The sequence below is a fragment of the Caloenas nicobarica genome, chromosome 7, assembly GCF_036013445.1.
Source record: "Caloenas nicobarica isolate bCalNic1 chromosome 7, bCalNic1.hap1, whole genome shotgun sequence".
Taxonomy (NCBI): Eukaryota; Metazoa; Chordata; class Aves; order Columbiformes; family Columbidae; genus Caloenas; species Caloenas nicobarica.
This window is the reverse complement of record NC_088251.1, coordinates 30,351,841-30,378,716: the sequence shown is the minus strand read 5'-3', so window position 1 is coordinate 30,378,716 and position 26,876 is coordinate 30,351,841. Positions and strand designations below refer to the sequence as shown.

The 26,876-nt window shown below is 37.9% G+C and overlaps 1 protein-coding gene across 1 annotated transcript in view; it reads right to left on the bottom strand.

Moving 5' to 3' along the window:
• The window catches only part of GRID1 (glutamate ionotropic receptor delta type subunit 1), a 516,801-nt gene that overhangs the window by 226,046 nt on the left and 263,879 nt on the right, over positions 1-26,876 (bottom strand). The window lies entirely within an intron of this gene.

Here is a 26,876-nt window from a genome sequence, read left to right as displayed (position 1 = left end):
TCCCATCCTATAAATAAGTTCCCTAACCAGAGGTTTGCCATTAACCTGTAAACCTGTGAAAGAGTACGCAAAGCCCCAAACTATTAGGATATATTACAGTGCAAAAAAAAAAAAAAAAAAAAAAAAAAAGCAGCTTTCAGTAGGAGAAATCATGCAAAGAAGCCCCTTCAAAACCTGTTCCTTTGAGCTCTGCCCCTCAACTTCAGGCTGAATATATTTTTCTAATCATATTTTTTTAGAACATTAACATGGAGGAATACACATTTTATATTATATTCATGATGAATCTTCTGGTTCGAATTGTAGTCTGTCTTCATGACTCTCAGCATTTTTCTATAATAAATGTCTGAGTTTTTATTTTGTAGTGAAATTTAGAACAAGAAAAAGGTCAGACCTTATGTTGAACCAGATTGCTCTCAAAATTAACAGTGACCTGATCACATCTGTACTATGTTATTAGGAGCCCTTAATTCTATCTGAAACATGTATAACTTGTCTTGAATAAGAAAGTCTTTAACTCTCTTCTTGCATTCATTTCTCCTGCCTTTATCACCAAATTTCAGCTTGTGGGTGAAGATGAATTCTGTAAGTTAGAGTACATTTATTGTTCTAATAATAAAATCCACTCTTCAGAAAACTTTACTATAAGTACTCTAACAATCTCTATATAGTAGATTGTAACAGCTGGTGAGTTTTTTTAAATCTTGGAAGTAACCAAGTTGTAATCAAATTTTAAGTATCGATACCACAGCCACTGCTTAAGTCGGAGGACTGAAAACCAGCCTGACTCAAGTCAGGAGCATCCCTTGCTGCCCTGTCTGGGCAGGCTCTTAGACCACCATCTGTCTTGGCGTTGCCTGACCATAGAATATACATGGAAACTTCTTTTTTCTCCCCCTAAAAAACATTGCACGAAACCTGACACAAGTAACACTTTGTGAGGATACACCAGTTAAAGAATTCAGGTTGTGTACAAGTGCAATGTATTAGAGTCAACAAGTTAACTAGCAAACATTCAATCCAAAAGAAAGCACTGAAAGTTACTGCGAGTAGCTTTGTTCTTCTATCCAAACACGAGAATGCTTGTTACGGTGATTAATTCAGCTTCAGAAAACAGCTGAATTACAGAGAAGCATCAAAAAGAAATAGAAATTAAGCCAGGGATGTGCCAACCACAGCAGACTCTTTATTGCCTTTTTAACTAGGGTTTAGTTGATATGATCATCACCCCCGCCAACCCCACCATCAGGAAATAAGACTTTTTGAGCATTTTCCTGGTGACTTAAGCAAATCTATGGCAGTTTTATCATGCTGCCAAACACCTGCTAGACCTGCTTACTGTCTAAAATCCTGCATCCCTGAGGAAAGGAAGGAGTTTATTGTTATGCAGACATTTCTGGAAAATGCCAGAAGACGTCGACATTTGTATAACTGCTAAATATTGGAGGTGTGCTGAAATAACGACAGTGACAAAGAGCTATTGCTTACAGGTTTAAGTATTCTATTAAAGTTGTCAACCTAAGTTTGGATTTTGCTAATTTAAATTCAGTAAACTAGCATTCATTACTACACCTATGCTCACTCTACGGATCTGTGATACATCAAACAAGGATTTTTCTTTTAATGACGTTTAGTCCTTCAAAACTACTGCAGTGCTTGACAAGCAGTAACAAAGTTCCCCTTTTTATAGTTTAGTAATGACTTGTCTTTTCGTGCAGGCACACTAAGTTATGCCTGTGCAAAGGAAAACTCTTTACAAAAGATTAACAGTGCTGATATTTCTTTAGGTTTTTTGCCTTATGTTTTCAGCTGACCTGCTGAACTACTGGTTAGAAATATTGTTGTAGACCAGCGCAAAAATACATGATGCACATAGTAAGACTACTTGGACTTGGAAGAGCATTTTGTATTCCCTTACAAACGTTACCCCCAAGGAAAACAGCCTATTTCGCAGTTTGAAAACCTGAAAGGATTCAGACTTCTTCCAGCTTGAGAACAAAGCAAAATTTGAGATGGAAGAGACTGTCCAAGTTCAAATGTACAAGGACAATCTGTCAGTTTTTCACAAATATAAGTGAATGTGAATTTATTCAGCGTTGGCAATTAGAAAGAACTGCAAGACTGTATCTTCCTCAAGGCTGGTGTGCCTGTTCTTACATGACAGGGAGGAGGAGAAAGCTTGCTGGGAATTCAGAGGTGGAAGTGGGAACTGAAGAGCAGTGTTTTTAGATGTGACTGACAATTTTATGTGCCTCCATAATGGGCTCTTTTTTCATAAATAATTATTTGCAATCATTACCAAGAGGGCAATCATTTCTTAAAATATATCAGAATATAAATACGCAAACACATGTACATATGCAGGAGCATCTGTTTATAACTCATAATGAATTAGGCTCAGTTTTATTTTATCTGACATATCACATAAGAGAGTGAGTTTGATGCCCTCATTTTTTCACTCCATTTAGTAGATCACAAATCCATGCAACCTAAAAGAAAAGCCCAACTTTGTTCCATGGCAGCTCAAACAGAAATATTCACAGAAACAGTTATGAATTTCTTCCTGCTTCTCATAACTTAGGGCAGTTAATCCTTCATTTTCTCCAACACGAAAAGGAGTCTTATAAAATTCACACAGTTTAATAAAAATAAAGGATTCTATAAATGCTTTTGTCTGTTAAAATAGATGTGCTTTCTGTCTCTTGTAGTCTTGACAGTAACTTTTTAATTCAAGACTTAAATTCTAACATGAGTGTTATCCTGAATTATTAGTCATAAAATAATTCCTTTGGCCCATTTATTTCATACTTTATAGGAAAAGTACAGCAATCCAAACTCAATCACAGTCAAACGCTTCTATCTAGAACAACTGACAAATGAAAGACCAGTTTGCTGTAACTACGTAACCTGCAACTATCCCTGCCTTCAGATTTCAAATTAGTTAGTTTTGTTCAGTGTAGCCTATATTCAGCCATAAAAATCACATAATACTATTTAAATTATCTAATTTCCCATCTGATTTGTGCATGCTTAATACACCAAGCAGAATTTCAGAGATAATATTTGAAAATTTCTCTTTAGAGAACATCAGTTTTCTGAAGATGACGCAACACCTGTGCTCCAGAAGGAAAATGACACTGTACAAAATGCACTCAGGTGAGCATTTCTCATAAAAGTGATCAGTAAAACCACATAATAATTGGATATGTTTAAAATACTATGGTGTCAACTACAATCACATGAAATTAGCAGGTTGGAATTAGAAATAACTCACTAGAGCTTCATAAGAAAAGTGAACTTCTTATGAACTTTGTGCCTCTTCTGTTACATCTGGCTGGAGAGAGAAACTCTGTGGCCGAGAGCCTCCTTCATAACACTGACAGATCTACCATATGTTCAGGTCTGACAACAGAAGAACGAGACAATTTCAGGGATAGCTATTACAAGGAGGTAAGAAAAGCCTTGATACGCTGCTAAGATACTAATGCTGTCACTGTGATTGCAAAACTAATGCTTGCCATAAATAAAGGGCTCTATTGTACTACAAAGAATAATGGAATGTATCATTTCCTGCTGCAGGTTAGGCTGGTCACTGTGCTGATAGACTGGTACACAAACATTATATAATAGAACTAGATGTGGCATTAGCTACCTATATGTAAAGCTTATTGTCATCCAGAAAGTAATTCATTTTTCTCATATTATCTGTAATATTGTTTGTGTAAAAAAAGTTCACAGAGTCCACCATAGCATTCATCTTTCATAAACTTACAAGATCTGACTCTTGGCCTTGACGCAAGCAGCTTTAAACTATTTTTGTGTGTGTGTGAAACAGCTGTGTGGTTGGGAACAGCTGGCCTTTAAGGATGGCTCATTGTAGAAAGGAATTTCAAGGTGGTGTAGAGGAATATATATTGTCTTTCCAACGCCAGTTCCTAACCCCACTTGACAGAAATAGCGGCAGCACGTGGCCAAGAAACTGGAAGCAAACTGAAGCACCAAGCTGGAGCTGAAGGCAAGGCTAAAGAAGCACCAAGAAATAATTTCATACCCTTTCAGTAACGAGGTAATAGTTATTATAGCAAGTACATATAACAGCAAGTACAATAAATTCATGAATTAAATTGGATTTTTTTATTATTCAGCTTATATTAGAACAGCTGTACAAGACAAGAAGCTCTGCTGAGCTCTATAACCTGTCTCTGATAAACAGAGTGTAAAATAGGAGCAATTGTGGGACAATACTTCCCTCTAACATTCTCCCAATGATTCATGGCTCACAGTGCAGGGGATTCCTCAGGCAGGTGTGCTTTCTGTGTATTTCTATGCACTACACGGGTGTATTTCTATGTTGTAACCCTCAATGGCTTTCTCCTCCACAGAACAGTGCAGTTTCCCTTCAAGTTTGTGTAAACTATGAGCATCCAGATCAGTTCACCTTCAGCATTTTAAGTGGAATCCAGAATTTTCAGGATCCCATAGGACTATCCTTTCCCTTTCTTACACCTTTTTCTCCTGGAGAGTTCTCCTAACATTAATCAAACACAAAGCAACGTACCAGCACCTGCACTGCCTGACCAAGCAGGCACTATCTAATGCCATTCAGACCTAGAATCTGCACAGCCTCTTCTCAAAGAGACGAAAGAAAAGCAACAAATCAGAGATTTCTGGAAAGAATAAAACAGGCTATCAGAAATGTACTCTTTGAAAAATACAGGGAACATTATTTTGCCATTTAAATACAGATCACAGGCTGACCTTTGACCATCTCTCTGTAGAAACTGAAAATCTCACCACATGTGTTTTGATACAAGTATCAGGATTAATCAAATGCAAAGGTCTATTTAGAACTCCTTGTTATATCAAAGGCTGAAGCCTGTGTAATGGCTGCAGCAAATTCTTATCAGGCAGCTATACTGCCTGCATCGATTTTGCTATTAGGCTTTTAAATACGAAAAGAACTTTGAATAGTGACAAATCATAGTAATTTTCACTCCTGAACAGATGGGAAAGGGACAGAACACGTCATAAAGCTAGATGTGTTGCATGCACACACAGATGTTTTCAGATTCAACTTCCCATAGAAGGCAGACATCATTATTAAAAATATTTAAAAGTTACTGTGCACAACTGATGCTTCATACCTGAAAGAGGTCTGAAGGTAACTGGAGCTTCCCAGGAGGCCCAGGAGCACAAAAGCCTTTAAAATGTTACAACAGCCCTTTCACATTTAGCATGAAAGTTCAACTACAGGTCTCTCCTGCTGTATGTTAACACTTAGCGTTCAAAAGCACAAGGGAAGACACCTCAGGAAATTCATTAGTGTTAGAAGAAATATGGACATATGCTACAATTGATGTAAAAAGGGAATATGCTGAAGAACTAACATTTCCATTCAAATCATCCATTTAATTCTTCCAAGTGCAGAAATGGCCAATTGTTTGCCCAATGGTAAACCACTCAAAGGAGCTGTAATATCTTCTCATCCCACTACTGCTGTAAGTATGTTAAAATACCTTCAAAAACACTATGCAGTATTATTGCTATATCTTCTTCATAAGACAAAAATAGATGTATTGACAGAAACTATGTTATTGCTGAGATAAATCCTAAATTGAAACAAATTTTTTTTTAAATCTATATTAATTTTAATTATTGCATTAAATTACTGAGCTTAAGGTTTGCTACGGCTAGGTACAAACAATTCTAAGCATGAGGAAAATACAGCTTTCTTCTTTTGGATGGCTGAGATACACCTTCCTGAAGCCATATTATTTTACATGAACATCTGAATTAATAATGTCCATTTAGGGAGTTAGGGCTGTAAGCTTGTCTGGTTTAACACCAATGCTGTTACTGTTAAGATGTTACTGTATTGTAAGTTTTGTTATCGTACTTTTGACACATGAAGTATGTCCTTCATAAGTGAGACCCTAAACTAGGGGTAAGCAAATGCAAATGTGCAACAGAAATGTCTTAAACAGAGAGGCAAAATGTATCTTTTCTCATTCAGAGAAAACCAGAAATTGCCTGAGAATTTGAAAGAGATTCATTCTGTATGTGTGTGTAGTTAAGTGTCCAGCAAAGAGAAAGTAGAAGCACATCCTGTTTTAATGGATTGTAGAGTGAGTCTCCCTCTTGTTTAAATCAACTTTAAATACTGCACATTCTGATCTCAAGAGAGACTACAATAAAATTACTGCAGATAAAGAAATTAAATCCCCCCTTGAGGAAAGGCTACTGGCAGGAAGACCTTAATCTTTTACATGTGTAACAATAATTATTGCTTGCATTTATACAACACCTTTCAGCTAAGGATCTCAATGTACTTTATAAACACCTGTACAGTACAATAAAGTATACACTATAAATACACATTACAGGAGCTAGTTGTTGATATACCTACTTAACTACATGTCAACCAAGTTATAATTCAACTGTCTATTGAAGAAACTTTCTCTCACTGGAGTATTTCTGTAGGTTCAAGTAAAAGTCAGGTGCCCTGGGCACACAAGTAGCAGAAAGGCTGTCAGAGCTGCTGGCTCTCATGTTGTTGGCACCATCTAGGGACGGAGTCTGCACTCAGGAAACAGGAATTCTCTTTAAGGTTACTATTTCTCAGCTGGTCTCAGATTTTAGACAATCAAGTCCTTACTGATGCTAATTCCATACTATCTCAGGTCTTCTACACTGAGAACTATAGATGTCACTTCAGCAGATGCCACAGTTTCACTCCACTGCTCACTTTTCAGAGTGTTCAGTACAAGGTGGTACAGGGACACAGAATCCAAACCTTGCCTTGAGCCTTATCAGCATCAGCACAGCTCTCACTGACCTGGTCAGCGCCAGGCTGCAGTCATCAGTAAGGCTCTGCGTCACCCCACTGTATGGACCGTATGGACTTCAGCTTACATGGGACCTGAGCCTGGCACTGAGCTCACCTGCCCTGGCAAACCCATCCTGAACTACTTGGCCAACATTCAGCCACCTGCTGGCAAGCTAAGAACAACGGTGTGCACATTTTTAGCTTAGAACGCAAGAAGAACAACCCTCTGGCCAATTTTTATTCTACTTAAATGAGGTCCATCAGGCTATAATGAGGGTGGTGGTAGCGGAAGTTTGATTTCCTTGGTTAGCTGTTTGACTCACCAAATGCATTTTCATATAGACATTGAATTTGGAAAATTAGAAAAAAACATGTATCCTCCTTCAATTTCCCACTTTTTTTAAAGCCCGTTTTTGCAATCCAGTCTCTATAAAACTCTGCACAAAAATGCAAAAGGATACAAAAATCAATTATAGACTCCTCTGTTCTGCAGTTTTTTCTGTTAAAAGCAAGATGAGAAGGATCCCTACTGAGATAACAAATCTCTTGGCAGGAGAGGGAGGGAGTTGAAAGCAAAAACTAAGTTCATGTCACATATAATGACCATCAATTAGTCCCTCTTGTAGGAATATGCCAATAACAAACAAACAGAAAAAAATCAATTGCCAATTATGCATTTGCATTATGACAGCTACTTTTAGTATGATGGCAAATACAAATACTCCAATCTCTAATAATACAACTCTGATCCCAGAGGAAGAAGAAAGGGAAAAAAAAAATTAACAAGACACCACACACAAAAGACACACCACGAAATGAAAACGAACATGTCAGAAAAGGAAAATATGAATCTGCTTATACTTTGCCATCAGCTAAAACCTTTTCAGGCATCCCTCTGTTAGCTCCATGCTTTTGGAAAATAACAAGTAATGATTACTGAAAAGACAACTGGTAACACTGTGGTGGTATACCGTACCAAGATCAGTGCCAAAAGATTCTCCACTCATCATCTTGTAAACAAAAGTAACACATTTTAACAGGCTGAAAAATGAGATGTTTTAAGCCTTAGTTCTACAAACATTCAAGTGTGTATTTAGCTTTGTGTGAGGAAACTCAGTGCCAAGTCTCCTCCCACATGCTCAGTGTTCACAGAGCTACTACACACTGTGATTTATTCCTGTGATGACAATCAAGAAAATCACTTCAAATGCATAGAACACACTTGGGCCTTCCTGGATGTGAAGCCCTTCTTTCTTAAGACAGCGATTAAAATAAAATAAAATAAAATAAAATAAAATAAAATAAAATAAATCATCCTGCGCAATCCTCCTCTCCAAACCACAACTCTGCTTGGGAAGGCATCGTGAACTTGCCCTCGACAAACGTGCCCATGACTCGTTTCACATGTGCCCAGGAACAAGAGCAATTATTCAGGTTTCAGTGAAGCACTCCGTTTGAAAACTAACAACCACCTGTAACAATAGCTTTTCTTCTTCTCTTTAATATATTTCTATAGAGCAACAGCAAAGAGAAATATTTACAGGCTTAGGAAAAGTGTTTCTTCATTAAAATCACAGCTACAGAAAATGTTAATGGGAAAACGGGAGCAAAATGCTACGCAGACTTTTCTGACTCTATTATGGTGTCCCACACAAATTTAACTAGACACACTCAAATACAGTAAGAGGGTCCTTTGTTCATTAGTCAAAACCATCCCATGGTTTGGCAGCAATCTCCAAAAAATTCCAGTTGCAACTAACTGGAAATTTCTTTTGAAACCTACACTCAGAGATATCCAAGTGCTTGGACAAGGGAAACAAAATTTAACATTCAAAAGCAAGAACTATTCAGGGTTCTCAGTTTACTTTGGTAACATTTATAAAACTAGGGGTTGCTATAGCATCTCCTTTACATGTATTTATGAGTAAATGAAATGAGAGCTATATGCTGCAGCAAATTTAAATTGAAACTTGACAGTGCGACTCAAAGCTTCAGTGCAACTCGCCCAAAATCTGACAAGCTTTTATCCACTGATTACAGCCATTTATGTGAAGGCCAGTTAGGAAGTCCCATTTACCCTAACGTTAGAATTTGAATGAAGAGGTCTATTTTTTTGCCCCCCTAATTAACTTAATTCCTTAGCTAATGTCTTCTAATTTACTGGAAAATAATTAGACATTCTGAATGTCACTGGGAAAAAAATTATCCTCAGAAAAGGCCGTGAAGAACTTCTCTGGCTGAGCAGCACTATGCAGGTACTTGCAAATCTGCACGTCTTAACATAGTGCACAGACCCAGACACTGTGCTAATTTCAGTTACTTTAAATAAAACAATAGCTTGGAAGAGGACAAGATGTCGTGCCAGAAAGGATAGGATAATATGTAACTGCCAGGCATCTAAAAATCCATCAATCAGGTAAAGACAAGATTTTAACCTATTTACTGACTTCTTATTTTTCTATTCTTGCGGAATAGCTGGAGAGGGGAAAACAGAACCCTCTCCTTAAGAAAAGACTACATTAGTACAATGCAGTGAAAGGAAAACATAAAACATTAAAAATAGAACTGGTAAATTCATATCACTTTTACATATTCCAATTCCTGAGAAAACCCTAGATCTGCTGAGTTCATGAGAATAATTTAACCGTGTGATATTCTAGTATAAAGGAATGGAAAGTATTTGAACTCCAGATGAACCAGCTGCAGGTTTCCAGATTAACATACAGAGTTTTTATCTTTTATTCTGCTCCTCACTGCAGGTAGAATCAATCCCAGGTTTTTACTCCTGAGACACAACACATCAAACTCTGCCTCTTTATAGATTTGAGATAACTTCCACATGCTGTAATTAATCATAAAATGACCAGATAAAGACTAACATTTCTCATTCTACTAGCTCATTCATGCTCCAGGTATAGCTAGTGCCTTTTTTAGTTGTCATAAGGTTTGAGTTTAATCATCATGATAATCAAAGTGCTTTGATATTATGTAATATTTTCAAGCATTTCTGTGTCTGAAATATATATTATTAATATAATTAATAACACTGGGGAGGGGGCCAGATGAGAGACATCTTGTCAGGAGAATGTGACCCAGCTCTCTGAAAGATCACTTAAGAGTGCCAGCTGGAAATCTTTGGAAGGCAAAATGATGCTGAATGATTTTGTTCGGCTTAGACTTCTTTGTTATTTTATTGTCTCAATCTCCTCATTTTAGAAAAAAATGAGGTTCAGTCCAGTCAGGTATTTCTTCAAATCTCTTCATTCACTCATATAATCATTCTTCTCATTATCATGAGGTTGCTCTTGGGCACTGAATACATTAACAGATTTCATCTGCACCTTCTTCCTTCTCACCCTTGATTTTTATTTAGATGCATCTCCTGACATGTAGCTACAATGACTTCCACAGCAGCGCAGACAAAATAGATGTAAACTTCAGAGAATGAGACAGCCGTGTAAACTGCTGGAAACACCCTTATTTCAAAACCTTCTGGCAAGAGGTTGCAGACACAGTTTCACACTTCATTTCTTCTGACGTGTCCCCAGAACCACTGCTGTGAGTATCTAGTGACAGCATTTGAAACCTCACATCCAAGCCACCTCCGAGGCTCTATTACACTAGCTACTGTTTGCATGAAAAAGAATAATTTTTTTCCCCTGGAAACAAGTATTCAGTGTTTGTATGAACACAACTCTTTTGCTCAAAACGGTGGAATGAATGACCAGCAAAATGTGCTTTAACACCAGAAAAAAAGAGAGAGCTGGAAGTTTGACTGTTGAGAGTTAGGAGGTCATGGATTAAATTCTTTATACAACAGGATCTTCTTTCCTTCCTCCCCCCTCTATCCCCCCTCATCTTTTTATGTAGAAAGAGTCTAACACTAAAAATATCACTTTCTCCAGTTTCTGCTTAAATTATAACAGTATCCTGATTCTTTCAGTCCCTGTTACCAAGTCTTCCAAGTTGTTTGATGTTTGTTTGTTTTTGTCATTTTGTTTGGGTGTTTGGGGTTTTTGTTTTTTGGTTGGTTGGATGTTTTGGTTTGGGTTTTGTTTGTATGGGGTTTTTGGTGTTTGTTTTGGTTTGGGGTTGGTTTGTTTTTGTTTTTAAAGACAGACAACATTTTCCTGTTCTTTCTGGCTCATGTCTCTCTGATTTGTGTATTCACATTTCCCTCCAATATGTTAACTCCCACATCCTCTTTTATTTCATAAAAGTACAATGGGATCATATCTACATACATGAATTTATATCGCTGTAATTTTTCTGGTTTATATTTTACTGATGAAACATACAATTTAATTTGCTTTTAAAGAGTGGAATAAGTCCCTACTGTCTTCTTATAGAACAGTCATTCATTTTCATCTGAAGCCATCAATGACTGATTTATTGATTCTACAATATTGAGAGATTTACCTAGAATGATATAAGTACTCTTTCCCAGCCTCAGCTAGGAAAAGTCCTACCAAAAACATGAGTATCTGTTTAAATCTCTGTAGTATTCGAGGCAGGGAGGAGGTTACAGGACTCCATTGCAATAGCAATAAATAACAAGCAATAAAGATATTTCGCTTGAGCAAACATGGTAGAATTTAAATGCAGAAGCCAAAGGAGGAATATTAGAATGAACATAGACTAGTTAATTGAGGATAAACATACTGGGGGAGGGGGGAGGAAAAAAGACTTCTTGAACTTTGCAGTATACTGATGACAATTTGAAGAGACAGTGAGTAAAAAACCTACTTAGAAGAGAAGAGAATGAATCAACTGAAATTTGCAGTGGATTTAGTGAAGTGCATGGTCCCATGGGCTAAAGAGATGTGAAGAGAGATAGCAAGGTTGACTGCAAAAATGAAAGAACTGGACACTGAAGAGAGCCATGGGAATATGGAGGCAAATTCTTTTAGCAACTACTAAAGAACAGAAAGGAAAAAACAAACACAAACTGAAGCGTGTCCTCACGCCTGTTACTTCATTTACATTTTTGAGCTGGTTCTGAAGGAAAAAGAACAAAACAAACAAAAACAAAAAAACCCACCACCAACACACACCTCACACACCAAAAGCTATTGAGAGTAGTCCAAATGAACAGCCAAAATATCACAGCATCTCTTTCAAGCTTAGATTCTGGAAAACTGGAACAATCTTTCCATTAGCAGGTGAAAAGATATGTTTATATAATAATAATAAAAACTAAGAGTCAAGACAAGGGAGGTAACCCTTCCATGATAACGTCTGTTCTGTATTCAAGCAGTTGGATTCCTTCTCTCAGAAGCAAAGACGCATATTGCTTTGAACACTTACTCCAGAATCAAGCATCAGCCACGCCGTGCAAGGTTTCAGATAATGTGCAGTCATGAGGGACAAGCACACATCAACGTGGATGATCTCATTCATAAAACCTATTAAGTTGCACTTTCAGAAAACTCTGCCCTCTGCACCGCCATCTCACAGAATCACAGAATCACAGAATGTTAGGGATTGGAAGGGACCTGGAAAGATCATCTAGTCCAATACCCCTGCCAGAGCAGGAACACCTAGGTGAGGTTACACAGGAAGACGTCCAGGCGGGTTTGGAATGTCTCCAGAGAAGGAGAATCCACAACCCCCCTGGGCAGCCTGTTCCAGTGTTCCGTCACCCTCACTGAGAAGAAGTTTCTTCTCACATTTAAGTGGAACCTCTTGTGTTCCAGCTTGAACCCATTACCCCTTGTCTTACTGTTGGTTGTCACCGAAAAGAGCCTCTGTTTCCACATGGATGCCAGCTCCTCCTCTCTCTTGTCCCTCACAAGGCCAGAGGTCCCCTTCTCACTGTGCCTCTCCCCAATATATCTGTGAATCATATATTTGCTCCCACAGAGGGGGCACTAAACAGAGTGCAGCTTTCCTCCTCTGTGTATGCCACTGCTTTCTCATGCTCAGACAGCCTGTTTTCCTAGACTTCCAAAAGTACAGCTAGGAAAAGAAAAGACGTTGCTGTCAAGGGTGCTTCCAGTAAATAAAATATTTTAAATTAATTAATTAATTAAAGTTAAAGAATTGTTTCTAAATCTTTTTCAAAAACTTCTAGTTGAAAAGGATTTCAGTGCTTACTTTTTTGGCCAGTCTTTACTACATTATATTAACTCAGATGGAGAAAGAGACTCGTACACTCTTGAGGAGGTCGGTCCTTCAGCAGAAGTGTAAGCAGGAAATATCAAGCAGGCTCCGAGATTTAGTATCGCTCCAGTTGCCAGCACAAGCAAGGCAACTACTGCAACATGGCTGGGCAGCTCCAGTGTCCGCACTTCAAAGGTAATGGTAAAAACCCAAGACAGATCTACAGAAATTATCGAGTCTGGGAAGCGTGCTTTTTAGCGAGAGACTCAAGAGCTTCAATTTCCTTTGTCTATAGAAAAGAAGGTTAAGTCTAATAAAAATTTAAACGAGGACAAAACTGATAGACAACTCACTGAGCAGAAAAACAGCAGGGGAAGGTCTGCTAGCAGAATCTGAACCAAAACCACCCTAAAACAAATAAAACACATTTCTTAAACTAGTGAAAGCAACAGAACTGATTAGAACAATTTCCCTTAGGATGTGGTGGTTCAGATTAAATGTTTACAAGTTCTCATATGAGACTTTTCTAAAAGATATGCAATAGCTGGGAGAACTCATAAATTTAGTTTGAAAACAAAAGGGTTATATTCTATGGCTTGTGTTACATAATGAGACAAAACACTCTGGCCTTAAAGCTTTGATTCTACGAATTCAGTGAACATTTCTGTTACTTTGAAAAAAATATTTGTAAAGATAACAAAGCAGCAATATAAACCTAAAAATAAACTGAGCAGAAAACCAAGTAAATCTTCAGTAGTGCTGCATCACTGTGAGGAGGTGACTGTGCAAGTATGGGGAAGTACACACAAGGTTTCACGGAAATTTCCGTCTCATCTCTATGAGGGCTTCATACAGCTTGTCTGCAGAAGTTAAAAAAAAGAAGAGATATATGCTGAATAACCCAAAACTGAGAAGAAAGCAAATCGGTTGCCTCTGTATCACAGTCTGTATGACTAGACAATACCATGACTCCAGAAAGGATCTATCCCAAGGAAAGAAAATTAAGTTGTATATATTTGTCTTAATTCCTTCCTCATGCTGAAATCTACCTTTCCTAACATATAAAATAATATCTTTTTAAAAAATAACCAGTAGAAACACTCAGATACTCTGAAAGCTCAAGGTTAAAAACATTTAAAAGAAATATCTATATTGTATTTGGACAATATCCCACAAAAACTGTATCACATTGATTGAGTTACATAAATCATACCAAAACCAATTTACATAATCATAAAATTTTGCATTTTACACACATTATGTCAAAAAGAAGTTTACAGAATAACTGTTCTAAAACTTTTCCTTGTTTCTGGTATTATAATTCACTGCCGCAAATGATTTTTTGAGATATTTATCTGATACTGTCTTTGATGTTTCATATCTTAGTTTCTTTTCTTTCTTTTTTATTTTTTTGTATCCAACCTATCCCTTATTCCCATTGCAATAAATAATCACTTTGATTTACAATTCTTTTCAGCCAACTGAATAGGATTATATATATGGAAAAAAAAAAATTTAAAACCCAGTAAATTGAAGTTCCTATTCTGGAGATCTTCTTCTAAGACAAGGATTTGAACTTTCCCTTTTTTCTATTTAGAATTGTGTTTATAATTTATTATGACATTGTCAGGTCAAAGATGAAAAAAAGCTGCAAATATAATCTTTAAAGATATAAGCAGCCATTTCATGCAGTTTTCTACATAGATAATAGGACTGTAGAGTTAAAATTACAAGTTATGCTATGAAGAATTAAAAAACAAGGTTGAACACCATTCTGTCTTTAGACAGATACTACCTCTTTCTTTTTTCCAAAGTTCTATATACACATATATTTGAATGTCTATTATTAGTTCTCTAATTAATAAATTTCATGTAATCTGATTATTGTTACAAACAAAATGGTCAAGCTCCCCTTTAAAGTTGCTCGGATTCCTTTTAGCATGTGCTAACAGCAGCTGAAATTCACATTAGACTGAAAATTAAAATTTCCATATCCCGCAGGTTCATTAAATTTATCCAATACAATTTTTAGGGATAACACTACATGGAAAGTGATAACTCTGTGCTTGTGCTTTCCATACATGCATATAACTAATGACAACTTAATAAAATAAAAATTTATCATTCTTTACAGCAGTGGTTATCAAATCTTTAATGTCACTTCTTTCTTTTGAGCAATTCTCTAAACTGAGCTCTGTCTCCATCTACTCACCTCTGCACCAGAGCATCCTCACTTTCACCTCATCCTCACCTCTAAGTTCGTCCTATCTTGTAGTCACGAATGGTCTATGACAGTTCGCCCTTCCCCCTAAAAGACTCTACCCGCTTTAAAGTGACACTAAAACAGAGTGTGGTTCCCTTCGGGATTCAGTAAAACAGCTGGCAGAGCCTGGAAGGAACTTGGCCAGGCAGAAGGACAGAGAGTACCAAAAACCCCACCTGATTCACATGTTCTCAGTCTGGCAGACCAGCTTACCCCAAAAGTTCCCTTGCTACAGGCAACACTGTAACATACATTTCATTAATAGTGATGCCAAGATCCTTTCCTCCATCTCCAGAGATGCCTCTCTGCAGTCCCCGTCAACTTCACATGAGCATTACCTTTCCCATGCCTCCCAGAGCTGTTGCAGCAGGTGATGGCAGGATGGAGGAGAGGGCAGATCTACAAGACAGGGGAAGGATGGGAACCAGGGTGGCTGGGGTGTTTTGTTCTGCAAAGCCCTCCTCAGGACTGGAGAACCACTGCTCTGTAGGGTAGCACCTGGCTATAGTTCAAAAACTGAACAGTCAGCTTCTGAAAATCTATTGTGCCACTTCAGCAAGATCAAACACGTGAAAAGGCTTAAGAACTCATTGTGATCAGGTTAGGATTATTCCCTACAAGAAGGAATTCATTCTAAAGAGGATGCTGGTGGGTTTTTTAGCTTAACAGTATATTTTCTTTTCATATATTGCTGCATTTAGGAAAATGTGCACTTGCAGCCCAGAAGGCCAATTGTATCTTCAGCTGCATCAAAAGGAGCATGGCCAGCAGGTCAAGGGACGTGATTCCGCCCCCTCCACTCCAGTGAGACCTCACCTGGACTCCTGTGTCCAGTTCTGGAGCCCTCAGTACAGGAAAGACATGGACATGTTGGAGGGGGTCCAGAGAAGGGCCACGAAGATGATCAGAGGGATGGAACACCTCTGCTATAATAAGGACAGGCTGAGAGAGTTGGGGTTGTTCAGCCTGAAGAAAAGAAGTCTCTGGAGAGACCTTATTGTGGCCTTTTAGTATGTAAAAGAGGCCTGTAAGAAAGATGGGGACAGACTTTTTAGCAGGGACTGTTGCAATAGGACAAGGGGTAATGGTTTCAAACTAAGAGAGAAGAGATTCAGGGCAGACACAAGAAAGAAATTTTTTACATTGAGGGTGGTGAAACATTGGCCCAGGTTGCCCAGAGGGGTGGCAAATGCCCCATTCCTGGAAACATTCAAGGCCAGGCTGGATGGGGCTCTGAGCAACCCGATCTGGGTGACGATGTCCCTGCTGATTGCAGGGGGGTTGGAATAGATGACCTTTGAAGGACCCTTCCAACCCAAACTGTTCCACGATTCTATGATGTTCCCTAGCACACCTCCAAATTCCCTCATCACATTTGGAAGGAGGGTATCATCTACCTCTCACGTGGACTCTAAGGCTCAGCAGGTGTGAGTTCTTAGCACAATATTCCCTTCTTCTCCATTTGCTTGACACAGACTATGATCAGAAAAGACAGCGTGGTCTACTATTTCCAGATGGAGAAGGAAATGGGCAAAACCATTCCATTTAGACAGAGGTGGGCTGTTTAATTTCTACAGAAAGAAATTCCAACTCTCCATACAGGAGCGGATTTTTTTTTTTCCATGGTTTCCTGCCATCTTGATCCTGAATAATCTGTATCCAATTGGGTTCATCAGTCTATGCTCGTCAGGCTGACATGCCCTTCTCTGCAGATGATCATTCCAGCAAACACCATCCAACAATTTTGGAAAGGCAATAACATTAAGAAAGCACTGGCGGGGAGTCTTTTGGTACTAGCGGCTTTTGATAGTGATAAAGCTTAATAAATCTGATACACTGGATGAATATAAGCATTTTTATTACTCATCTAAGGAACTGTGTTATCATGCCTATAAATATTCAACTTCTGATGTTAGCCTTTACCACGTGCCTGGGCTACGGTGAAAGCAATAAAGTAATTCTAGGTAAAAACTGCGGAAGTATTGGGCTATTCAAATGAATAGACCCATGATTTAAATTATAAAAACACTGGGTCTGTTCATCATATACAGTAGGATATAGGTATAGAGAGTTGAATGTTTTGGCCACCAGCCACAGCAGCACACCTAGCAATATAAAAACAATTAAAATGTGATTTATAACATTGGCAGTCATTAATTTTATTCAGTTTTGATAGCTGTAGTATTAGAAAGTTAAATTCCATATACATATTAGCAATTTAAGTGGGCATGTGACTATTATTAAAAAAACCCACATAGCTCCTGAAGGACGAGCAAGAAAGACTGAAGACATCCAGACTCCATTTAGACATTAAAAAATGCCTAAATAGTAAAGAGTAATCATATGTGTAACTATGATTTTAGATACGTAATTCACAACTATTACTGGAAGAAAAAAAGAATCTTTTCAACAACTAAATAATTAGTTTATCTAAAAAAATTCCTAATATGTAAGGCACATATGAATAAATATCTTGCCCATGCTCTTCACCTTTTTTCATTATCAAATCATCCTGTGTTTACTCCATTGTGAGATAACAGTCAATGGAGGCCTAACTTGTATGTCATCTAACCAGAAACAGGTGCTGTCAGCACTTCATGAGAGAGGATTCCTTCTCTGAGGAATTACAAACCCAAACAGAAAGGGCAGGTGAGGAAAGAAAAAGAGTCACATTAGAATGTGACTCTTCAGAGTCACATTAGAAACAAGTACAAGTCGCTCGCTGCATTTCCCTTCTGCCAGTGTTGGTTGCTGTTTCACTCCCTGGCCTGTGTTAGAACAGCTCCAGAATTTTACCCAGGGATGGCTTTGCTACCCCACAGTACTAAAAGACAATCAAAATAGCATGATCAGCTCAACTTTAAAACCAGATACTAGCTAGTCTGATAACACATATTTCAGTTATGATGTTAAAAATCAAACAATATAAAAATCTTCAACATCCAAGGACTAGATAGATTAACATCATTTGCACTCTGTGACAAAATCTATTCCCTTACATTGTTTACTGCCAGCATAAAGGAATTTAGGATCTATATTGAATGACTTATTAAAATTATTAACAGTGATTCTTTCTAGAAATCAATTCTTGCTGATAATTTCAAAAAAACCCACTAATTAAAAAGCTATATTGGCAAAATAAAGCTAGTATAATAGGATTCTGGAAGAATCAATCACTATAATCATCTGCTGCCATAAACTCTATGGGAATATTACAAATGTGATGGTTCAAAGGAGAGGAAAATTCTTTTAAAATATAATTTGAACTTTACTTCTGAAATATCATGACCATCATGATCCATCACCCACATTCACTGCCCAGACTTACAATAAATCAAAGCTGTGATTCAACGGTTACAATCAATCATATGGTGGGAATGGTACTGCCATGTCCAGTACCTGAATTTCAGAATGTACATGACACTGCGTGTTAGTAAATGGCAAACAAAAAGCTGAAAGTGAATGCACAGGACTAATAAAACCTCATACAATGACTAATTAAAGCAAACAAACCAAAAAAGACAACAACCACCACAGAGATTCAGCTGAAGCAAAGCTACATTGCCTAAGGTGTATGGGAGATAGTGATTATTTACACATCAGAAATTAAAAGCTTACTCAAAAGAGGTGTTATATGCCACCCTAGCAGACAAAGTAAATGACCTTGGAAGAAGTTCAAGCTGTGGAAGTGTTATTCAGGTAGAAAAATGACCAATTACCATAACATAATTGGGGGCTGCTTTGCAGGAGCCTCAAAAAGTGAGGATTGTGGGTATGGAATTTACATAGGAACCAAAACATTTGCCCATTTTTCAACTTACAAGAAAGATCCACTCCAGGCTACTCATACTTACAAACAAGAAATCAGTTAAAAATCAGTCCACATCAGGTCTACATCACAGTTTTATTCTAAGAGAAGCCTATCCCAGAAGAAAATGTCACTATAGATGACCAAAAAAAATCCAGAAGTATATATGTGCAAAATCACATTAAATAACTTGCTAAGCTATTTCAGACAGAGGGTTTTTTTTATCAGTGTTTGTATATGTACAACCATGTACCCTGCTACCCAAAAGCATTCTGGCAATCTTAATTGTTGTAAGAAATCAAAACCTTTTATTATAGTTCTTCCTGGATAGCTACCAAAGACAAGTTGAGTAGACTTTAGTCAAATACCTTATGAAAATATTTTACCAAGATAGATGATTTTTCAAAAAACATATCTAAATTGTATAATTGGAATAAATCTTCACTGTCTGCTCATATAGTTCATGTAATCTATCTGAAGTCTTATATTTCCACACAATAAATTGTGAGAAGTAAATCATGAAGCATCATTTAAGAGCAAAGTAGTATGTAGTCTAGCCTTCATTCACCATAGAGGCTGAAGTTTTAATACAGATATTGCTTTCATTTCCTGTGAGGAATTAGAATGGCTTTTCTCCAGTAAACTGTAGATGTCTATTAAACAAAGTTATGGTGAGAAACAGAAGAACATTCAAATTCCCTGTCAAGAGTTTTCATTTTGATTATAGCAATTTCCAGTTTAAAGGAAATGAATATCCAGGAAAGCATTTAAAATTAATCATTCCCTTTTGAAGTAGCACTAAAATTCAGTTAGGAGTGAAATACGATTATTTAATTTCAAATCTTGTCATCTAGAATAAAAAAGATTCAATTGTGTATTTATTTGGCAGTAGCTCACTAGGCAGAGTAAGGTGTCAAAGTCTTTAACAGAGTTCTAAAATTCCAATTTCAGCTTTGCTGCTTTCCTTCATAAACTATAGATCAGTGATAATTATGGTGCCAGCCTAGTCATCCTATTTTCTTTCTTCAAATTCAAAGTATAAATATCAGTGAGGAGCACTACTATATTTTAAGGTAGGAAGGAATTGCAAACCCTCTGTCTACATAAAGGTCATCTTACCTCTTCCTTTTCTCATGTAAAATGAGACATTTGAGCACAGACAAAATATACAGTTAAATATAATGAGAAGACTAAATGCCATTTCAAGTCTGTCTCCAATTACTGAACACAATAAGCATTAATATTAATACGAGCTCAGGGAATTCAACAAAACAACAACATGAGCCTGGGCCTCCTATCATCTTGGGGAGGGCTGTCCTGGAAAAACTGTGCTTCTCATTTTGACTGCAATATTAATGTAAGAAAACTTGTTATCCAAAGCAATACATGCTCATTAAATTACTTTAAGCAAAATGGCATGTTCTAATAAGGTATTTTGCTACAGACAAGCTTTAACATTTCTGATCTGCCATAATGCTAATCTGTCCTGCAGTATATTCCCCACGTGGTCTTTCTTTCATCCCTTCTTCTCTGGCTGAACCACAGAAGCACAGTTCCATCCTCTTTCCCAGATACCTTAATATCTATACACTGGCTCAGTCAAAAAGTTTTTGCTCCTTTCTTGATAACGTTTTTACTGTTTGCTGTTTCCTTTCTGTCCTGTCAACACTGTGATATAGTCTGTCAGTTTTGACATTGAATATGTATTCTTTCGAACTTTCCTAACAGCCACCGCACTTTTTCCAGTCCAGAAAAAATGCTGGTTATCTTCCTGCTCAATTGCCCAGAGTGTATCACCCCTGTGAGAAAACTTTCAGCAGCACAACTGATAGCCTATTAGTTCAAGCTCCGAGTAGTGTCCTTCATCACGCTGTTCCCTCCCCATTTTCCACTCTACGCTTTTACAGATTACAAGTTACCCTAGGCATGCTTCACCAAAAACATCTACCCACCTATACAGTTTGCTACACTTTCAGGAGCTTCAGCTAGAATTTTATCTTCTCAGGCCACACTTTTCTGACATGAGCCTTGCTTACAAAAAAGCCAGCATCCACTGTGAAGTGTATGAGAAATGCCAACACTAATTACAGACACAAATGCACATGAAACAAGAAAACGAGAAAATTCTCATATATTTCATTTATTTATATCTGTATTTATATCTTGTGTACACACAAGCACTCTCCCCATATTTTTATGTTACTTCAAAAAGTTCAAAAGGAAGTCCGATAACAGTTACTAGATATCTAGGAACTTGGCAGAAATTTTAGACGAACGAAAGCTACAGCCACACCTGGTGCACAAGGAGCCAGATTTCAGCTGCTCTCAGTGGGTACATGTAGCCCTGAACAGAAAGATCCCTGAACTGTCTTGGACCCCAGACAGAGCCCAGTGCACTCCTCTCAGCTTTCGCCATTCTTGGCAGTGCAAAGCTCACAATGCTTTTGCACCTTGGTGTTCAGAGCTGCCATCAGCAAGGTGTGAACTCCCTAATGATGCACTCGAGTGCATCTGATTCTAAGGCTCAGTGAAGTTTATGTCAAGATGGCACAGAGCTTACTTAAATAATCCAAGCTGCCTTAGAACCACCAAGTGAAGAGATTCTGTGAGATCCTAGCTTTTCAAAGCTTACACATATCAAATAAGACAGCAATTTGAAAAATAAAGCCCTCATTTTGAAACCTATGCTCTGCAGTATCAAAAAGATCTCTCTCTGCTAAGGAAAAAACCTCAAGACCTTTGACCTCCCCTCAGCCAGGTGTCATGACTCTTTCATTGTCTTTCCCATTTTAGATGGAACAGAAAAATAAACAGTAAAGTGGGCCACTTGAAAGACTGTTTTTTATCTTACTGACTTTGGCTCAGTGTGCAATTTCTATTGGATTATACATGAAAATGGCCCTATGTCAATGAACTACTGGAAGGAAATCTTTCCCCTAACAGCAGCATAATCAGTGTAGATATCACTAACATAGAGCTGCTCTGTTTCTCGGGTTGCTCTGTAGGAATCCACAGTCCACAATGACCTCAACCTCACCAGGTAACAAACTCCCTTCTTGCAGAATCAAATATTAATCTATCGGCAATCCTACTCAGAAAGGTTGCTGTTGCCACACTTGGCTCCATCTTTCACTTATACACTTAATTATTTACGAACAAATGTATGGGTTCATGTTCAGTCCTCACCACTGATGTGACTATCTTTAAGGGCAAGAGCAAACACAATAATTAATGCTTAAATACTTTTTAATAAGGTCCCTTAACAATTGTTTTTTCAACTATTTCTCCTTAAAGGTTTTATTAATATGTAAACGCCTGGCACAGTCCAGGAACTCTGCAACTACCTAATGATTTGAACTGAAGCATTTATGCCACCCTTGTCACTATGGTATCCAGTGCAAACTCTATTTGATGACTCTGCTTTGCTTATTTCAAGCACGCTGGTCCAGTACTCATGGAGGAAACTCCTTTTGCTGGCTAACACATTTAATCTTGAAGATTTCAATACTAGCTTGCAAACAACCAGCTCTACAGTTTCCATTGATTTTAATGAGACTTGTACACTAAAAACATAGGCAAGGCTAATATCAACATGTCTGACCACATCAGCTCTTACTGCTGGCTGCAAAACAACCCTTAAGCATGTAATGACTTCTCAATAATTCTAGAAACACCCACTCTAAAATACATGGTCATAAAGATAAATATGAGCATCCTACAGGATTCAGCAAACAAGAGTAACACAGATAAAATTATATTAACCCTTCAGGCAACATGCTGCATGGGCTTCCAAAACAAATTGTTTGGTAGCCTTCATCCTTTCCTCCCCATCATCCCATCAGCTCAGGCTCCATATCCTTGAACCTGTGCCACTTGCAGGAGCAGACTAATGTTCCCTCAGCATATGGCAGACACACAGGGACTAAATCAATCTTCGCTTTCTCCCTGTCTCTCTCTCTAAAATCAGGTCAGACTTAATAGAAAAACACCAGTTTTACACTATCTACAGTACCAAATCACTTTGCAGTGCCTTTGGAATGGGCAATATCATTTCAAGAACAGGGAGACGGTGTTATGGAGTCACCTGTCCCGGCACGTCTACATGCACGACTGCGCACACACGCTCCCGACTCGATGCACTCCGCTTCCCTGTGTGGGACGATGGCATGCAGAGCGGGAGCTCAGAAGTATTCCTTCATCTTTATTATTTTTATGCCCTGTCATGGTAATCAGGGAAGGCAGAAACCCAGGAGAAAGGAAAAAATGCAATACATGCAACTGCTGCCAGATTAATTTCTTTTTAGGCTAGTGGAGAGTTTAAAAAAAAAAAAATTAAACAAGCATGATTCATTTCCTATTATTCACTGCGAGATCCATTCCATTAATGCTCTAACAGCACATTGGAGCAAGGATAGCTCTCAGACACAAGGAAAGGTCAGTTTAACCTCTACTTCTAAGCTCTGCCTAACACTTGCTTCCAGATCATTCTTTTCCAAATGCAACAGCAGAGAACAAACACACAAGTCCATAATGCAACCTTGCAGCTAAGAACGCTACTTGGGTAAGAGAGGAGCTGCGAATCTCAAAAAAATTATAGAGGGTATTTGTATAGTGTTTGCTGTTGAAAATAAACTTGATTTTAGGGCCTTGGCTCCAGATAAAAAACAATCTTTCCACTTTCTTAACTTGTTTAAATACAATGATTTGTTCCAGTCTATTGTATACAAACTAATTATGCCTATGGGTGAGCACTATCCTCAATAACACACAATTGGACTTTTAAGGTGGAGATCTAACAGAAGAAAGAAATGAGCAAAATATGCTTTGAAAGGGGAAAAAAACCCTATTTTCTAGTTCCCTGAACCCTAGAAGGAACACGTCTTGTGGTGGATCTTCCCAGTCTGGGAAGTGGTTGGGGCACTTTAAGTCAGAGGCTTAGGGGTCAACCTCTGAACAAACTAAGACAGACAGAAATGTGGATAGAGAACCGTGAAGATTATCTCTTAGAGGGGAGCAGAGGACAAATACATCAGAGCACCAAAAAACATACTTGCAATTTTGCAGTTGTCTCATAAGTGCCTGTGTCTTGGGGCAGGGGGATGTGCTACAAAAGGAAAGGTGATGTTATTCTTCATCAGTGATGAACCGGCATAGAAATCTATGGATAAAGACTGAACCATGGAGACAAACACCGTTTTACCTTGTGGACTACAGTTTCTGAAGCCACCTCCAGCCCCGCCAGCACAGCCTCCACTCACTCTAGTGAGCCCTGTCCTTGCCTTGACCCCTGCCTCTCTGAGGCTTCCTGGCTCCCATTCTTCCTCCTCGTCCTGCTCCAGCTTATATTCCCACTCTCATTCACGCCTCAACCCACCTCTGTCCTACAGCCCATCAAGACACTGATTCTGAAACAGAGAACTAAAATAGGCACTATTATCTCAGTGTAAGGTGGACTTCTCAAGGAAAGAAACTGGTTGTGCTAGCATGATCTGCATGATAGATCATATGAAAAGCCCCTCCACAGTGCTAGTCATCTTTAATTTTGTAGGTTTAGTAGATAGCCTATTTGTATTTCAATTCATATATGTAAGATTAAATCGGTAATTGTTTGACAGTATTTATATTTTGGACAGTGCAAGATGCAAGGACGATGCTGACTTCAAACAGAAGGAAGAGGCAAGCACGTATCATTTGACAGCTAAAAATGATATACATAGTTTTGTAAGATCTGCCCTGATCTCTTTTTATGCAAGTGTGCAATTCTCCTTTGAAGTTAAAAGGCAGCACCCTACAGAATATACTTCAAGCAGAGGAAAAGCTTCTGTGTTTCGACAAGATCGCGTATATATGTTGTCTTGTACAAAAAGTCTTTAAGAGTCTTAAACAACTGTATTCAAGGTATCTCATCTATAAGGTTACATGAGTTACCCACTTTCCCAGGCACACCATGCAGCAGTTTTTCACCGTCCACTTGGACTAAATCAAAAATTGAAAAATCTTTTTTGCACTGTGAAAAATTGGAGTCTCCATTACCAGATGCCACTCTCCAACTCTCAGGCAGGTTGTGATTGACTGGGTGTTTAACAGAAAATGGCATTTGACTGTCTGGTCTGAAGGGCTGCAGTGTGGAGCAGCTCAAACTCTCCCCTCAGAAGACAAAGCCCATCAACTCCATTACACAGCGTTCTCCTTAAGTTCAGAGGACCAAAGCCTCACGGAGTTTATCAAAACGCCTCTCCTGCTTGGCAGGCTGGGATACAACCCAGCGTACATATGAGACTAATGACAGTTCAAAGGAAACATAAATAATAAACAATTTAACCTAAAATGATATTTAAGGGCTCTAGCATTCCCCAAGCATTCAACCAGAGTTTGGCTCTTAAATTATTAATATTGTAAAGGACATTTGCACAACAACTTTATCTGATTCAAGAGGTAAGCTGCAACCTGCTGCTGCTGCTGATTTCCTCCCTTCTAGTTACACTCCTGTATCTTGACAGAGTCATTATTTTAGCTCTAACCAAAAATGTCACTAAGTGATGTCTATGACACAAAGTGAGGAAGATATAACAGCAGCCACTTATTATATCAACACAAAACTTTGTAAAAGAGTTCAAGAAATAATTTTCTTTCACATTTCAACCTATTTTAGTGCTTCAACCCACTTAGTCTTGATCTTGATCCCGAGTTTCACATTAACCCACTGTGTCAAAGTGCAGCTGTTGCATTGTACTATGCCACAGTCCAAGATCAGAAGCAACTACTGAGTTTCAAGTGACTTTTAAAAGTCATGACTTCGATCGGTGATCCTCAAATCTCAGCTAGGAAAAGCCAAGACAACAGCATTAAAAGATTAAAGATTTCCACTTACTCCCTGAATAAATATAACATAAAAAGCTCTAACATAATCTGGTACTGTGCTGTTCTTCCTGTCTCAGATTTGACCGACAAGGGTCATTTTGTAAGTAAGTACAGAGTTCATTTATTCAGCTCAGTTAAGGGCTAAACATACACTAAGTTCCAGGTTAATTTCCAGTATGAGTATTTTTACTGAAAGAGAAACTCGTATGTATATATAATTAAACCTGTGTCATGTACTTCAAATATTAGTGTTAATCACTGCCACATAAGGACAAGAAGCTTGCCAATACATAATCGTATGTTTAGTGCTGCAAGTGAAAATTTAAAAAGCATTCATACAACTAAGGTTCTGCATCTTATTTCTAAAAATAAGATAAGTACTCAGACCAGATATTTGGACATTTTAAGACTATGGAATTTTCTAATTCACACCAGTTGTTTAAGGAGCCAGAGTTGGCAGAGTCAGCAATCCACCTCAGTTGTAAAAACTGTTATAAACCATTGTATAAGCTGTTCTAAACATGCCTGATTATCAGAAGACTCTTGTACACTACTTGTATGAATCCAAGATAGAGTAAATACTTAACCTATAGTTCCATAGTACAGTAAAAGAGAGTCATATCTATTAATAAGTTGAATGTAAACAACTGAAACCAATGAAAATGAGAATAGGAAAAAAATAATCAAAGAACCACTTAGAAATCAACAGAAGCAAAAATTAAAACGCAACTGTATGTATTTACAGACCCTGAGGTATTTTTAATATTACAACCAAACAAACAGTGCTGAAAGCAAACTGAAAAGGGTTTTAACTTCTTAGACACAAGCAAAATATATGACGACTTTATCGCATTACTTGCACAGCACCGCATCATGGACTAGATCTCTACATGTTACTGTTTCGTTTAGTTTAATTGCTTCGAGGTCAAACCAATGGTAAGAATTTTGGTCCAGCTCTGAGACCTGGACCGACAGCTAAACAAACAGATGAACAAACAAATAAAATCACCTTCTAG